Source organism: Pseudorca crassidens, chromosome 4, assembly GCF_039906515.1.
Source record: "Pseudorca crassidens isolate mPseCra1 chromosome 4, mPseCra1.hap1, whole genome shotgun sequence".
Lineage (NCBI taxonomy): Eukaryota > Metazoa > Chordata > Mammalia > Artiodactyla > Delphinidae > Pseudorca > Pseudorca crassidens.
This window is the reverse complement of record NC_090299.1, coordinates 95,868,734-95,884,927: the sequence shown is the minus strand read 5'-3', so window position 1 is coordinate 95,884,927 and position 16,194 is coordinate 95,868,734.

Below are 16,194 nucleotides of genomic sequence, written 5' to 3'. Positions count from 1 at the left end.
GCTTATGGAACGGTATCTGTGCTAATTTCAATCTCTGGTTTTATGCAGCACCCCAACTCACCTTTCCCCTTAAGCAAGCATAAGTCGGTTTTCTACATTTGAGACCCTGTTCTGTTTTGTAATTCAGTTCCTGTGTAGCCAAGTTTACATTCCATGTGGTAGAGATATCTTATGATGTTTCTTTTTCTGTGTGACTTATTTCACTTAGAATCATCGTACCTGAATCCACTCATTATGCTGCTATGGGCCTGATGACATAGATTTCATTGCTGAGTGATATTGCATTGTACGTAAGTACCACAACTTCTTTATCCATTTTTCACTTTCTGTGATTTTGAACTTGTACTGTAAACGAGGTTCTTTTAAACAGAGCCTTCCCAAACTTTGGGGTGGCTGTGTCTTTTTGATTTTAATTTCCCTAAGCTATAGGACCATAAGTGGAAGTGCCCTAGGCTCTGTTGCTTTGTTTTTTAGATGTTTCAGGAAACACCATACACTTCTGCAGAGTGGCTGTTGGCAATTTACATCCCGCCCATCAGCATAACAAGGCTCCCAGTTCTCCATGGCCTGTCCTGCCTTTCTGGATTTTACACTTTTTTCAGATGGCCCTTTTGACTGCGGGGCAGTGAGACTTCATTGTAGTGCAGATTTCCTTTTCAAGCTTGCTTGGTTGGCCAAAAAGGGCGTATCCGTTTTTTCCTGAATATATTCAGGAAAAAACGCATACGCCCTTTTTGGCCAAGTGCATCATTGTGGACGTTCTGCCTCTTTTCCTTTGCTTTACATGCAATTCCAGTCTACCTCCTGAAATCGGTTTCCTGCAATTCTGCCCAGCGTTCAAGTCCTCTTGGCAGCGTTACTTCAATATATTTTTGGACGATAGCTGTCATTTATAACTCTGCAGGTTTGTGAATGACAGTGCCCCTGAGCTCCTTTCTTCAACTCGCTTTCTTGTGAGCTGGCCGCAACACCGCAGCATTGCTTCAGGCCCTAGTGTGGTTCCGGCATGACATGATGAGCCTTTGGTTAATTCCTCTTCCTGGTGGGAAATGAGAGTTAAATTTGCCCGTCCAGACACCTCCAGCTAGTCTCTCATTGGTTCTCCCTATTCCTGTTCATTTTCCGCAGAAATTGCAAACTGGGCCAAACAAGAGGTTAAAGGCACTGACTCTCCAAGTGGGGAGAGTGTTAGTAAAGCGTCTGGAATGTTGCACCCGAGTACCAGGGGACGAAAACTGAGACACATTTGAACACGTTTCCCGATTACATGGTGGATCATACTCTGGGTTCCACATGCATGTTTTAGCTGAAGGAAGAATCCCTTAAACCTGGAGAGTTGAGACCCCTGCAATGGGTACCATGCAATATGACTTCAAAGGGTCTGCATTTGCTCACCGAACCTCACCAATCCTATCACTGCTGCATTTATGCCACTGTACACACGCTTGATTCTCTTTCTGAGACATATAAATCCATAGGTTTTAAGATTCTTACTAGTCAGGTATATTCTTAGGCGTTTAATATGGGGTGTAGAGTCCACTTCGTTGAGCAAGGAGTAGCTCTTGTCTATTACATATTTGGCTTATGGAACGGTATCTGTGCTAATTTCAATCTCTGGTTTTATGCAGCACCCCAACTTAGCTTTCCCCTTAAGCAAGCATAAGTCGGTTTTCTACATTTGAGACCCTGTTCTGTTTTGTAATTCAGTTCCTGTGTAGCCAAGTTTACATTCCATGTGGTAGAGATATCTTATGATGTTTCTTTCTCTGTGTGACTTATTTCACTTACAATCATCGTACCTGAATCCACTCATTATGCTGCTACGGGCCTGATGACATAGATTTCATTGCTGAGTGATATTGCATTGTACGTAAGTACCACAACTTCTTTATCCATTTTGCGCTTTCTGTGATATTGAACTTGTACCGTAAACGAGGTTCTTGTAAACAGAGCTGTTCCAAAGATTGGGGTGGTTGTGTGTTTTAGATTTTAATTTCCCTAAGCTATAGGACCATAAGTGGAAGTGCCCTAGGCTCTGTTGCTTTGTTTTTTAGATGTTTCAGGAAACACCATACACTTCTCCAGAGTGACTTTTGGCAATTTACATCCCGCCCATCAGCATAACAAGGCTCCCAGTTCTCCATGGCCTGTCCTGCCTTTCTGGATTTTACACATTTTTCAGATGGCCCTTTTGACCGGGGGGCAGTGAGACTTCATTGTAGTGCAGATTTCCTTTGCAAGCTTGCTTGGTTGGCCAAAAAGGGCGTATGCGTTTATTCCTGAATATATTCAGGAAAAAACGCATACGCCCTTTTTGGCCAAGTGCATCATTGTGGACGTTCTGCCTCTTTTCCTATGCTTTACATGCAATTCCAGTCTACCTCCTGAAATCGGTTTCCTGCAATTCTGCCCCGCTTTCAAGTCCTCTTGGCAGCCTTACTTCAATATATTTTTGGACGATAGCTGTCATTTATAACTCTGCAGGTCTGTGAATGACAGTGCCCCTGAGCTCCTTTCTTCAACTCGCTTTCTTGTGAGCTGGCCGCAACACCGCAGCATTGCGTCAGGCCCTAGTGTGGTTCCGGCATGGCACGCTGAGCCTTTGTTTAATTCCTCTTCCTGGTGGGAAATGAGAGTTAAATTTGCCCGTCCAGACACCTCCAGCTAGTCTCTCATTGGTTCTCCCTATTCCTGTTCATTTTCCGCAGAAATTGCAAACTGGGCCAAACAGGAGGTTAAAGGCACTGACTCTCCAAGTGGGGAGAGTGTTAGTAAAGCGTCTGGAATGTTGCACCCGAGTACCAGGGGACGAAAACTGAGACACATTTGAACACGTTTCCCGATCACATGGTGGATCATACTCTGGGTTCCACATGCATGTTTTAGCTGAAGGAAGAATCCCTTAAACCTGCAGAGTTGAGACCCCTGCAATGGGTACCATGCAATATGACTTCAAAGGGTCTGCATTTGCTCACCGAACCTCACCAATCCTATCACTGCTGCATTTATGCCACTGTACACACGCTTGATTCTCTTTCGGAGACATATAAATCCATAGGTTTTAAGATTCTTACTAGTCAGGTATATTCTTAGGCGTTTAATATGGGGTGTAGAGTCCACTTCGTTGAGCAAGGAGTAGCTCTTGTCTATTACATATTTGGCTTATGGAACGGTATCTGTGCTAATTTCAATCTCTGGTTTTATGCAGCACCCCAACTTAGCTTTCCCCTTAAGCAAGCATAAGTCGGTTTTCTACATTTGAGACCCTGTTCTGTTTTGTAATTCAGTTCCTGTGTAGCCAAGTTTACATTCCATGTGGTAGAGATATCTTATGATGTTTCTTTTTCTGTGTGACTTATTTCACTTACAATCATCGTACCTGAATCCACTCATTATGCTGGTACGGGCCTGATGACATAGATTTCATTGCTGAGTGATATTGCATTGTACGTAAGTACCACAACTTCTTTATCCATTTTGCGCTTTCTGTGATATTGAACTTGTACCGTAAACGAGGTTCTTGTAAACAGAGCTGTTCCAAAGATTGGGGTGGTTGTGTGTTTTAGATTTTAATTTCCCTAAGCTATAGGACCATAAGTGGAAGTGCCCTAGGCTCTGTTGCCTTGTTTTTTAGATGTTTCAGGAAACACCATACACTTCTCCAGAGTGACTTTTGGCAATTTACATCCCGCCCATCAGCATAACAAGGCTCCCAGTTCTCCATGGCCTGTCCTGCCTTTCTGGATTTTACACTTTTTTCAGATGGCCCTTTTGACCGGGGGGCAGTGAGACTTCATTGTAGTGCAGATTTCCTTTGCAAGCTTGCTTGGTTGGCCAAAAAGGGCGTATGCGTTTATTCCTGAATATATTCAGGAAAAAACGCATACGCCCTTTTTGGCCAAGTGCATCATTGTGGACGTTCTGCCTCTTTTCCTATGCTTTACATGCAATTCCAGTCTACCTCCTGAAATCGGTTTCCTGCAATTCTGCCCCGCTTTCAAGTCCTCTTGGCAGCCTTACTTCAATATACTTTTGGACGATAGCTGTCATTTATAACTCTGCAGGTCTGTGAATGACAGTGCCCCTGAGCTCCTTTCTTCAACTCGCTTTCTTGTGAGCTGGCCGCAACACCGCAGCATTGCGTCAGGCCCTAGTGTGGTTCCGGCATGGCACACTGAGCCTTTGGTTAATTCCTCTTCCTGGTGGGAAATGAGAGTTAAATTTGCCCGTCCAGACACCTCCAGCTAGTCTCTCATTGGTTCTCACTATTCCTGTTCATTTTCCGCAGAAATTGCAAACTGGGCCAAACAAGAGGTTAAAGGCACTGACTCTCCAAGTGGGGAGAGTGTTAGTAAAGCATCTGGAATGTTGCACCCGAGTCCCGGGGGATGAAAACTGACACAATTAAACACGTTTCCCGATCACACGGTGGATCATACTCTGGGTTCCACATGCATGTTTTAGCTGAAGGAAGAATCCCTTAAACCTGGAGAGTTGAGACCCATGGAATGGGTACCATGCAATATGACTTCAAAGGGTCTGCATTTGCTCACCGAACCTCACCAATCCTATCACTGCTGCATTTATGCCACTGTACACACGCTTGATTCTCTTTCGGAGACATATAAATCCATAGGTTTTAAGATTCTTTCTAGTCATGTATATTCTTACGCGTTTAATATGGGGTGTAGAGTCCACTTCGTTGAGCAAGGAGTAGCTCTTGTCTATTAAATATTTGGCTTATGGAACGGTATCTGTTCTAATTTCAATCTCTGGTTTTATGCAGCACCCCAACTCACCTTTCGCCTTAAGCAAGCATAAGTCGGTTTTCTACATTTGAGACCCTGTTCTGTTTTGTAATTCATTTCCTGTGTAGCCAAGTTTACATTCCTTGTAGTAGTGATATCTTATGATGTTTGTTTTTCTGTGTGACTTATTTCACTTAGAATCATCGTACCTGAATCCACTCATTATGCTGCTACGGGCCTGATGACATAGATTTCATTGCTGAGTTATATTGCATTGTACGTAAGTACCACAACTTCTTTATCCATTTTTCGCTTTCTGTGATATTGAACTTGGACCATAAATGAGGTTCTTGTAAACAGAGCTGTCCCTAACTTTGGGGTGGCTGAGTCTTTTTGATTTTAATTTCCCTAAGCTATAGGACCATAAGTGGAAGTGCCCTAGGCTCTGTTGCTTTGTTTTTTAGATGTTTCAGGAAACACCATACACTTCTCCAGAGTGGCTGTTGGCAATTTACATCCCGCCCATCAGCATAACAAGGCTCCCAGTTCTCCATGGCCTGTCCTGCCTTTCTGGATTTTACACTTTTTTCCGATGGCCCTTTTGACCGGGGAGCAGTGAGACTTCTTTGTAGTGCAGATTTCCTTTGCAAGCTTGCTTGGTTGGCCAAAAAGGGCGTATGCGTTTTTTCCTGAATATATTAAGGAAAAAACGCATACGCCCTTTTTGGCCAAGTGCATCATTGTGGACGTTCTGCCTCTTTTCCTATGCTTTACATGCAATTCCAGTCTACCTCCTGAAATCGGTTTCCTGCAATTCTGCCCCGCTTTCAAGTCCTCTTGGCAGCCTTACTTCAATATATTTTTGGACGATAGCTATCATTTATAACTCTGCAGGTATGTGAATGACAGTGCCCCTGAGCTCCTTTCTTCAACTCGCTTTCTTGTGAGCTGGCCGCAACACCGCAGGATTGCTTCAGGCCCTAGTGTGGTTCCGGCATGGCACGCTGAGCCTTTGTTTAATTCCTCTTCCTGGTGGGAAATGAGAGTTAAATTTGCCCGTCCAGACACCTCCAGCTAGTCTCTCATTGGTTCTCCCTATTCCTGTTCATTTTCCGCAGAAATTGCAAACTGGGCCAAACAGGAGGTTAAAGGCACTGACTCTCCAAGTGGGGAGAGTGTTAGTAAAGCGTCTGGAATGTTGCACCCGAGTACCAGGGGACGAAAACTGAGACACATTTGAACACGTTTCCCGATCACATGGTGGATCATACTCTGGGTTCCACATGCATGTTTTAGCTGAAGGAAGAATCCCTTAAACCTGGAGAGTTGAGACCCCTGCAATGGGTACCATGCAATATGACTTCAAAGGGTCTGCATTTGCTCACCGAACCTCACCAATCCTATCACTGCTGCATTTATGCCACTGTACACACGCTTGATTCTCTTTCTGAGACATATAAATCCATAGGTTTTAAGATTCTTACTAGTCAGGTATATTCTTAGGCGTTTAATATGGGGTGTAGAGTCCACTTCGTTGAGCAAGGAGTAGCTCTTGTCTATTACATATTTGGCTTATGGAACGGTATCTGTGCTAATTTCAATCTCTGGTTTTATGCAGCACCCCAACTTAGCTTTCCCCTTAAGCAAGCATAAGTCGGTTTTCTACATTTGAGACCCTGTTCTGTTTTGTAATTCAGTTCCTGTGTAGCCAAGTTTACATTCCATGTGGTAGAGATATCTTATGATGTTTCTTTCTCTGTGTGACTTATTTCACTTACAATCATCGTACCTGAATCCACTCATTATGCTGCTACGGGCCTGATGACATAGATTTCATTGCTGAGTGATATTGCATTGTACGTAAGTACCACAACTTCTTTATCCATTTTGCGCTTTCTGTGATATTGAACTTGTACCGTAAACGAGGTTCTTGTAAACAGAGCTGTTCCAAAGATTGGGGTGGTTGTGTGTTTTAGATTTTAATTTCCCTAAGCTATAGGACCATAAGTGGAAGTGCCCTAGGCTCTGTTGCCTTGTTTTTTAGATGTTTCAGGAAACACCATACACTTCTCCAGAGTGACTTTTGGCAATTTACATCCCGCCCATCAGCATAACAAGGCTCCCAGTTCTCCATGGCCTGTCCTGCCTTTCTGGATTTTACACTTTTTTCAGATGGCCCTTTTGACCGGGGGGCAGTGAGACTTCATTGTAGTGCAGATTTCCTTTGCAAGCTTGCTTGGTTGGCCAAAAAGGGCGTATGCGTTTATTCCTGAATATATTCAGGAAAAAACGCATACGCCCTTTTTGGCCAAGTGCATCATTGTGGACGTTCTGCCTCTTTTCCTATGCTTTACATGCAATTCCAGTCTACCTCCTGAAATCGGTTTCCTGCAATTCTGCCCCGCTTTCAAGTCCTCTTGGCAGCCTTACTTCAATATATTTTTGGACGATAGCTGTCATTTATAACTCTGCAGGTCTGTGAATGACAGTGCCCCTGAGCTCCTTTCTTCAACTCGCTTTCTTGTGAGCTGGCCGCAACACCGCAGCATTGCGTCAGGCCCTAGTGTGGTTCCGGCATGGCACACTGAGCCTTTGGTTAATTCCTCTTCCTGGTGGGAAATGAGAGTTAAATTTGCCCGTCCAGACACCTCCAGCTAGTCTCTCATTGGTTCTCACTATTCCTGTTCATTTTCCGCAGAAATTGCAAACTGGGCCAAACAAGAGGTTAAAGGCACTGACTCTCCAAGTGGGGAGAGTGTTAGTAAAGCATCTGGAATGTTGCACCCGAGTCCCGGGGGATGAAAACTGACACAATTAAACACGTTTCCCGATCACACGGTGGATCATACTCTGGGTTCCACATGCATGTTTTAGCTGAAGGAAGAATCCCTTAAACCTGGAGAGTTGAGACCCCTGCAATGGGTACCATGCAATATGACTTCAAAGGGTCTGCATTTGCTCACCGAACCTCACCAATCCTATCACTGCTGCATTTATGCCACTGTACACACACTTGATTCTCTTTCTGAGACATATAAATCCATAGGTTTTAAGATTCTTACTAGTCAGGTATATTCTTAGGCGTTTAATATGGGGTGTAGAGTCCACTTCGTTGAGCAAGGAGTAGCTCTTGTCTATTACATATTTGGCTTATGGAACGGTATCTGTGCTAATTTCAATCTCTGGTTTTATGCAGCACCCCAACTCACCTTTCCCCTTAAGCAAGCATAAGTTGGTTTTCTACATTTGAGACCCTGTTCTGTTTTGTAATTCAGTTCCTGTGTAGCCAAGTTTACATTCCATGTGGTAGAGATATCTTATGATGTTTCTTTTTCTGTGTGACTTATTTCACTTAGAATCATCGTACCTGAATCCACTCATTATGCTGCTATGGGCCTGATGACATAGATTTCATTGCTGAGTGATATTGCATTGTACGTAAGTACCACAACTTCTTTATCCATTTTTCACTTTCTGTGATTTTGAACTTGTACTGTAAACGAGGTTCTTTTAAACAGAGCCTTCCCAAACTTTGGGGTGGCTGTGTCTTTTTGATTTTAATTTCCCTAAGCTATAGGACCATAAGTGGAAGTGCCCTAGGCTCTGTTGCTTTGTTTTTTAGATGTTTCAGGAAACACCATACACTTCTCCAGAGTGGCTGTTGGCAATTTACATCCCGCCCATGAGCATAACAAGGCTCCCAGTTCTCCATGGCCTGTCCTGCCTTTCTGGATTTTACACTTTTTTCAGATGGCCCTTTTGACCGGGGGGCAGTGAGACTTCATTGTAGTGCAGATTTCCTTTTCAAGCTTGCTTGGTTGGCCAAAAAGGGCGTATCCGTTTTTTCCTGAATATATTCAGGAAAAAACGCATACGCCCTTTTTGGCCAAGTGCATCATTGTGGACGTTCTGCCTCTTTTCCTTTGCTTTACATGCAATTCCAGTCTACCTCCTGAAATCGGTTTCCTGCAATTCTGCCCAGCGTTCAAGTCCTCTTGGCAGCCTTACTTCAATATATTTTTGGACGATAGCTGTCATTTATAACTCTGCAGGTTTGTGAATGACAGTGCCCCTGAGCTCCTTTCTTCAACTCGCTTTCTTGTGAGCTGGCCGCAACACCGCAGCATTGCTTCAGGCCCTAGTGTGGTTCCGGAATGACATGCTGAGCCTTTGGTTAATTCCTCTTCCTGGTGGGAAATGAGAGTTAAATTTGCCCGTCCAGACACCTCCAGCTAGTCTCTCATTGGTTCTCCCTATTCCTGTTCATTTTCCGCAGAAATTGCAAACTGGGCCAAACAAGAGGTTAAAGGCACTGACTCTCCAAGTGGGGAGAGTGTTAGTAAAGCGTCTGGAATGTTGCACCCGAGTCCCGGGGGATGAAAACTGACACAATTAAACACGTTTCCCGATCACACGGTGGATCATACTCTGGGTTCCACATGCATGTTTTAGCTGAAGGAAGAATCCCTTAAACCTGGAGAGTTGAGACCCATGGAATGGGTATCATGCAATATGACTTCAAAGGGTCTGCATTTGCTCACCGCACCTCAACAATCCTATCACTGCTGCGTTTATGACACTGTACACACGCTTGATTCTCTTTCTGAGACATATAAATCCATAGGTTTTAAGATTCTTACTAGTCAGGTATATTCTTAGGCGTTTAATATGGGGTGTAGAGTCCACTTCGTTGAGCAAGGAGTAGCTCTTGTCTATTACATATTTGGCTTATGGAACGGTATCTGTGCTAATTTCAATCTCTGGTTTTATGCAGCACCCCAACTCACCTTTCCCCTTAAGCAAGCATAAGTTGGTTTTCTACATTTGAGACCCTGTTCTGTTTTGTAATTCAGTTCCTGTGTAGCCAAGTTTACATTCCATGTGGTAGAGATATCTTATGATGTTTCTTTTTCTGTGTGACTTATTTCACTTAGAATCATCGTACCTGAATCCACTCATTATGCTGCTATGGGCCTGATGACATAGATTTCATTGCTGAGTGATATTGCATTGTACGTAAGTACCACAACTTCTTTATCCATTTTTCACTTTCTGTGATTTTGAACTTGTACTGTAAACGAGGTTCTTTTAAACAGAGCCTTCCCAAACTTTGGGGTGGCTGTGTCTTTTTGATTTTAATTTCCCTAAGCTATAGGACCATAAGTGGAAGTGCCCTAGGCTCTGTTGCTTTGTTTTTTAGATGTTTCAGGAAACACCATACACTTCTCCAGAGTGGCTGTTGGCAATTTACATCCCGCCCATGAGCATAACAAGGCTCCCAGTTCTCCATGGCCTGTCCTGCCTTTCTGGATTTTACACTTTTTTCAGATGGCCCTTTTGACCGGGGGGCAGTGAGACTTCATTGTAGTGCAGATTTCCTTTTCAAGCTTGCTTGGTTGGCCAAAAAGGGCGTATCCGTTTTTTCCTGAATATATTCAGGAAAAAACGCATACGCCCTTTTTGGCCAAGTGCATCATTGTGGACGTTCTGCCTCTTTTCCTTTGCTTTACATGCAATTCCAGTCTACCTCCTGAAATCGGTTTCCTGCAATTCTGCCCAGCGTTCAAGTCCTCTTGGCAGCCTTACTTCAATATATTTTTGGACGATAGCTGTCATTTATAACTCTGCAGGTTTGTGAATGACAGTGCCCCTGAGCTCCTTTCTTCAACTCGCTTTCTTGTGAGCTGGCCGCAACACCGCAGCATTGCTTCAGGCCCTAGTGTGGTTCCGGAATGACATGCTGAGCCTTTGGTTAATTCCTCTTCCTGGTGGGAAATGAGAGTTAAATTTGCCCGTCCAGACACCTCCAGCTAGTCTCTCATTGGTTCTCCCTATTCCTGTTCATTTTCCGCAGAAATTGCAAACTGGGCCAAACAAGAGGTTAAAGGCACTGACTCTCCAAGTGGGGAGAGTGTTAGTAAAGCGTCTGGAATGTTGCACCCGAGTCCCGGGGGATGAAAACTGACACAATTAAACACGTTTCCCGATCACACGGTGGATCATACTCTGGGTTCCACATGCATGTTTTAGCTGAAGGAAGAATCCCTTAAACCTGGAGAGTTGAGACCCATGGAATGGGTATCATGCAATATGACTTCAAAGGGTCTGCATTTGCTCACCGCACCTCAACAATCCTATCACTGCTGCGTTTATGACACTGTACACACGCTTGATTCTCTTTCGGAGACATATAAATCCATAGGTTTTAAGATTCTTTCTAGTCATGTATATTCTTACGCGTTTAACATGGGGTGTAGAGTCCACTTCGTTGAGCAAGGAGTAGCTCTTGTGTATTAAATATTTGTGTTATGGAACGGTATCTGTTCTAATTTCAATCTCTGGTTTTATGCAGCACCCCAACTCACCTTTCGCCTTAAGCAAGCATAAGTTGGTTTTCTACATTTGAGACCCTGTTCTGTTTTGTAATTCAGTTCCTGTGTAGCCAAGTTTACATTCCTTGTAGTAGTGATATCTTATGATGTTTGTTTTTCTGTGTGACTTATTTCACTTAGAATCATCGTACCTGAATCCACTCATTATGCTGCTACGGGCCTGATGACATAGATTTCATTGCTGAGTGATATTGCATTGTACGTAAGTACCACAACTTCTTTATCCATTTTTCGCTTTCTGTGATACTGACCTTGGACCATAAATGAGGTTCTTGTAAACAGAGCTGTCCCTAACTTTGGGGTGGCTGAGTCTTTTTGATTTTAATTTCCCTAAGCTATAGGACCATAAGTGGAAGTGCCCTAGGCTCTGTTGCCTTGTTTTTTAGATGTTTCAGGAAACACCATACACTTCTCCAGAGTGACTGTTGGCAATTTACATCCCGCCCATCAGCATAACAAGGCTCCCAGTTCTCCATGGCCTGTCCTGCCTTTCTGGATTTTACACTTTTTTCAGATGGCCCTTTTGACCGCGGGGCAGTGAGACTTCATTGTAGTGCAGATTTCCTTTGCAAGCTTGCTTGGTTGGCCAAAAAGGGCGTATGCGTTTATTCCTGAATATATTCAGGAAAAAACGCATACGCCCTTTTTGGCCAAGTGCATCATTGTGGACGTTCTGCCTCTTTTCCTATGCTTTACATGCAATTCCAGTCTACCTCCTGAAATCGGTTTCCTGCAATTCTGCCCAGCGTTCAAGTCCTCTTGGCAGCCTTACTTCAATATATTTTTGGACGATAGCTGTCATTTATAACTCTGCAGGTCTGTGAATGACAGTGCCCCTGAGCTCCTTTCTTCAACTCGCTTTCTTGTGAGCTGGCCGCAACACCGCAACATTGCGTCAGGCCCTAGTGTGGTTCCGGCATGGCACACTGAGCCTTTGGTTAATTCCTCTTCCTGGTGGGAAATGAGAGTTAAATTTGCCCGTCCAGACACCTCCAGCTAGTCTCTCATTGGTTCTCACTATTCCTGTTCATTTTCCGCAGAAATTGCAAACTGGGCCAAACAAGAGGTTAAAGGCACTGACTCTCCAAGTGGGGAGAGTGTTAGTAAAGCATCTGGAATGTTGCACCCGAGTCCCGGGGGATGAAAACTGACACAATTAAACACGTTTCCCGATCACACGGTGGATCATACTCTGGGTTCCACATGCATGTTTTAGCTGAAGGAAGAATCCCTTAAACCTGGAGAGTTGAGACCCATGGAATGGGTACCATGCAATATGACTTCAAAGGGTCTGCATTTGCTCACCGAACCTCACCAATCCTATCACTGCTGCGTTTATGACACTGTACACACGCTTGATTCTCTTTCGGAGACATATAAATCCATAGGTTTTAAGATTCTTTCTAGTCATGTATATTCTTACGCGTTTAATATGGGGTGTAGAGTCCACTTCGTTGAGCAAGGAGTAGCTCTTGTGTATTAAATATTTGGGTTATGGAACGGTATCTGTTCTAATTTCAATCTCTGGTTTTATGCAGCACCCCAACTCACCTTTCGCCTTAAGCAAGCATAAGTTGGTTTTCTACATTTGAGACCCTGTTCTGTTTTGTAATTCAGTTCCTGTGTAGCCAAGTTTACATTCCTTGTAGTAGTGATATCTTATGATGTTTGTTTTTCTGTGTGACTTATTTCACTTAGAATCATCGTACCTGAATCCACTCATTATGCTGCTACGGGCCTGATGACATAGATTTCATTGCTGAGTGATATTGCATTGTACGTAAGTACCACAACTTCTTTATCCATTTTTCGCTTTCTGTGATATTGAACTTGGACCATAAATGAGGTTCTTGTAAACAGAGCTGTCCCTAACTTTGGGGTGGCTGAGTCTTTTTGATTTTAATTTCCCTAAGCTATAGGACCATAAGTGGAAGTGCCCTAGGCTCTGTTGCTTTGTTTTGTAGATGTTTCAGGAAACACCATACACTTCTCCAGAGTGGCTGTTGGCAATTTACATCCCGCCCATCAGCATAACAAGGCTCCCAGTTCTCCATGGCCTGTCCTGCCTTTCTGGATTTTACACTTTTTTCAGATGGCCCTTTTGACCGGGGGCAGTGAGACTTCATTGTAGTGCAGATTTCCTTTGCAAGCTTGCTTGGTTGGCCAAAAAGGACGTATGCGTTTTCTCCTGAATATATTAAGGAAAAAACGCATACGCCCTTTTTGGCCAAGTGCATCATTGTGGACGTTCTGCCTCTTTTCCTATGCTTTACATGCAATTCCAGTCTACCTCCTGAAATCAGTTTCCTGCAATTCTGCCCCGCTTTCAAGTCCTCTTGGCAGCCTTACTTCAATATATTTTTGGACGATAGCTATCATTTATAACTCTGCAGGTATGTGAATGACAGTGTCCCTGAGCTCCTTTCTTCAACTCGCTTTCTTGTGAGCTGGCCGCAACACCGCAGGATTGCTTCAGGCCCTAGTGTGGTTCCGGCATGGCACGCTGAGCCTTTGTTTAATTCCTCTTCCTGGTGGGAAATGAGAGTTAAATTTGCCCGTCCAGACACCTCCAGCTAGTCTCTCATTGGTTCTCCCTATTCCTGTTCATTTTCCGCAGAAATTGCAAACTGGGCCAAACAGGAGGTTAAAGGCACTGACTCTCCAAGTGGGGAGAGTGTTAGTAAAGCGTCTGGAATGTTGCACCCGAGTACCAGGGGACGAAAACTGAGACACATTTGAACACGTTTCCCGATCACATGGTGGATCATACTCTGGGTTCCACATGCATGTTTTAGCTGAAGGAAGAATCCCTTAAACCTGGAGAGTTGAGACCCCTGCAATGGGTACCATGCAATATGACTTCAAAGGGTCTGCATTTGCTCACCGAACCTCACCAATCCTATCACTGCTGCATTTATGCCACTGTACACACGCTTGATTCTCTTTCTGAGACATATAAATCCATAGGTTTTAAGATTCTTACTAGTCAGGTATATTCTTAGGCGTTTAATATGGGGTGTAGAGTCCACTTCGTTGAGCAAGGAGTAGCTCTTGTCTATTACATATTTGGCTTATGGAACGGTATCTGTGCTAATTTCAATCTCTTGTTTTATGCAGCACCCCAACTCACCTTTCCCTTTAAGCAAGCATAAGTCGGTTTTCTACATTTGAGACCCTGTTCTGTTTTGTAATTCAGTTCCTGTGTAGCCAAGTTTACATTCCATGTGGTAGAGATATCTTATGATGTTTCTTTCTCTGTGTGACTTATTTCACTTACAATCATCGTACCTGAATCCACTCATTATGCTGGTACGGGCCTGATGACATAGATTTCATTGCTGAGTGATATTGCATTGTACGTAAGTACTACAACTTCTTTATCCATTTTGCGCTTTCTGTGATATTGAACTTGTACCGTAAACGAGGTTCTTGTAAACAGAGCTGTCCCAAAGATTGGGGTGGTTGTGTGTTTTAGATTTTAATTTCCCTAAGCTATAGGACCATAAGTGGAAGTGCCCTAGGCTCTGTTGCCTTGTTTTTTAGATGTTTCAGGAAACACCATACACTTCTCCAGAGTGGCTGTTGGCAATTTACATCCCGCCCATCAGCATAACAAGGCTCCCAGTTCTCCATGGCCTGTCCTGCCTTTCTGGATTTTACACTTTTTTCAGATGGCCCTTTTGACCGGGGGGCAGTGAGACTTCATTGTAGTGCAGATTTCCTTTGCAAGCTTGCTTGGTTGGCCAAAAAGGGCGTATGCGTTTTTTCCTGAATATATTAAGGAAAAAACGCATACGCCATTTTTGGCCAAGTGCATCATTGCGGACGTTCTGCCTCTTTTCCTATGCTTTACATGCAATTCCAGTCTACCTCCTGAAATCGGTTTCCTGCAATTCTGCCCCGCTTTCAAGTCCTCTTGGCAGCCTTACTTCAATATATTTTTGGACGATAGCTATCATTTATAACTCTGCAGGTATGTGAATGACAGTGCCCCTGAGCTCCTTTCTTCAACTCGCTTTCTTGTGAGCTGGCCGCAACACCGCAGGATTGCTTCAGGCCCTAGTGTGGTTCTGGCATGGCACGCTGAGCCTTTGTTTAATTCCTCTTCCTGGTGGGAAATGAGAGTTAAATTTGTCCGTCCAGACACCTCCAGCTAGTCTCTCATTGGTTCTCCCTATTCCTGTTCATTTTCCGCAGAAATTGCAAACTGGGCCAAACAGGAGGTTAAAGGCACTGACTCTCCAAGTGGGGAGAGTGTTAGTAAAGCGTCTGGAATGTTGCACCCGAGTACCAGGGGATGAAAACTGAGACACATTTGAACACGTTTCCCGATTACATGGTGGATCATACTCTGGGTTCCACATGCCTGTTTTAGCTGAAGGAAGAATCCCTTAAACCTGGAGAGTTGAGACCCCTGCAATGGGTACCATGCAATATGACTTCAAAGGGTCTGCATTTGCTCACCGAACCTCACCAATCCTATCACTGCTGCGTTTATGACACTGTACACACGCTTGATTCTCTTTCGGAGACATATAAATCCATAGGTTTTAAGATTCTTTCTAGTCATGTATATTCTTACACGTTTAACATGGGGTGTAGAGTCCACTTCGTTGAGCAAGGAGTAGCTCTTGTGTATTAAATATTTGGGTTATGGAACGGTATCTGTTCTAATTTCAATCTCTGGTTTTATGCAGCACCCCAACTCACCTTTCGCCTTAAGCAAGCATAAGTTGGTTTTCTACATTTGAGACCCTGTTCTGTTTTGTAATTCAGTTCCTGTGTAGCCAAGTTTACATTCCTTGTAGTAGTGATATCTTATGATGTTTGTTTTTCTGTGTGACTTATTTCACTTAGAATCATCGTACCTGAATCCACTCATTATGCTGCTACGGGCCTGATGACATAGATTTCATTGCTGAGTGATATTGCATTGTACGTAAGTACCACAACTTCTTTATCCATTTTTCGCTTTCTGTGATATTGAACTTGGACCATAAATGAGGTTCTTGTAAACAGAGCTGTCCCTAACTTTGGGGTGGCTGAGTCTTTTT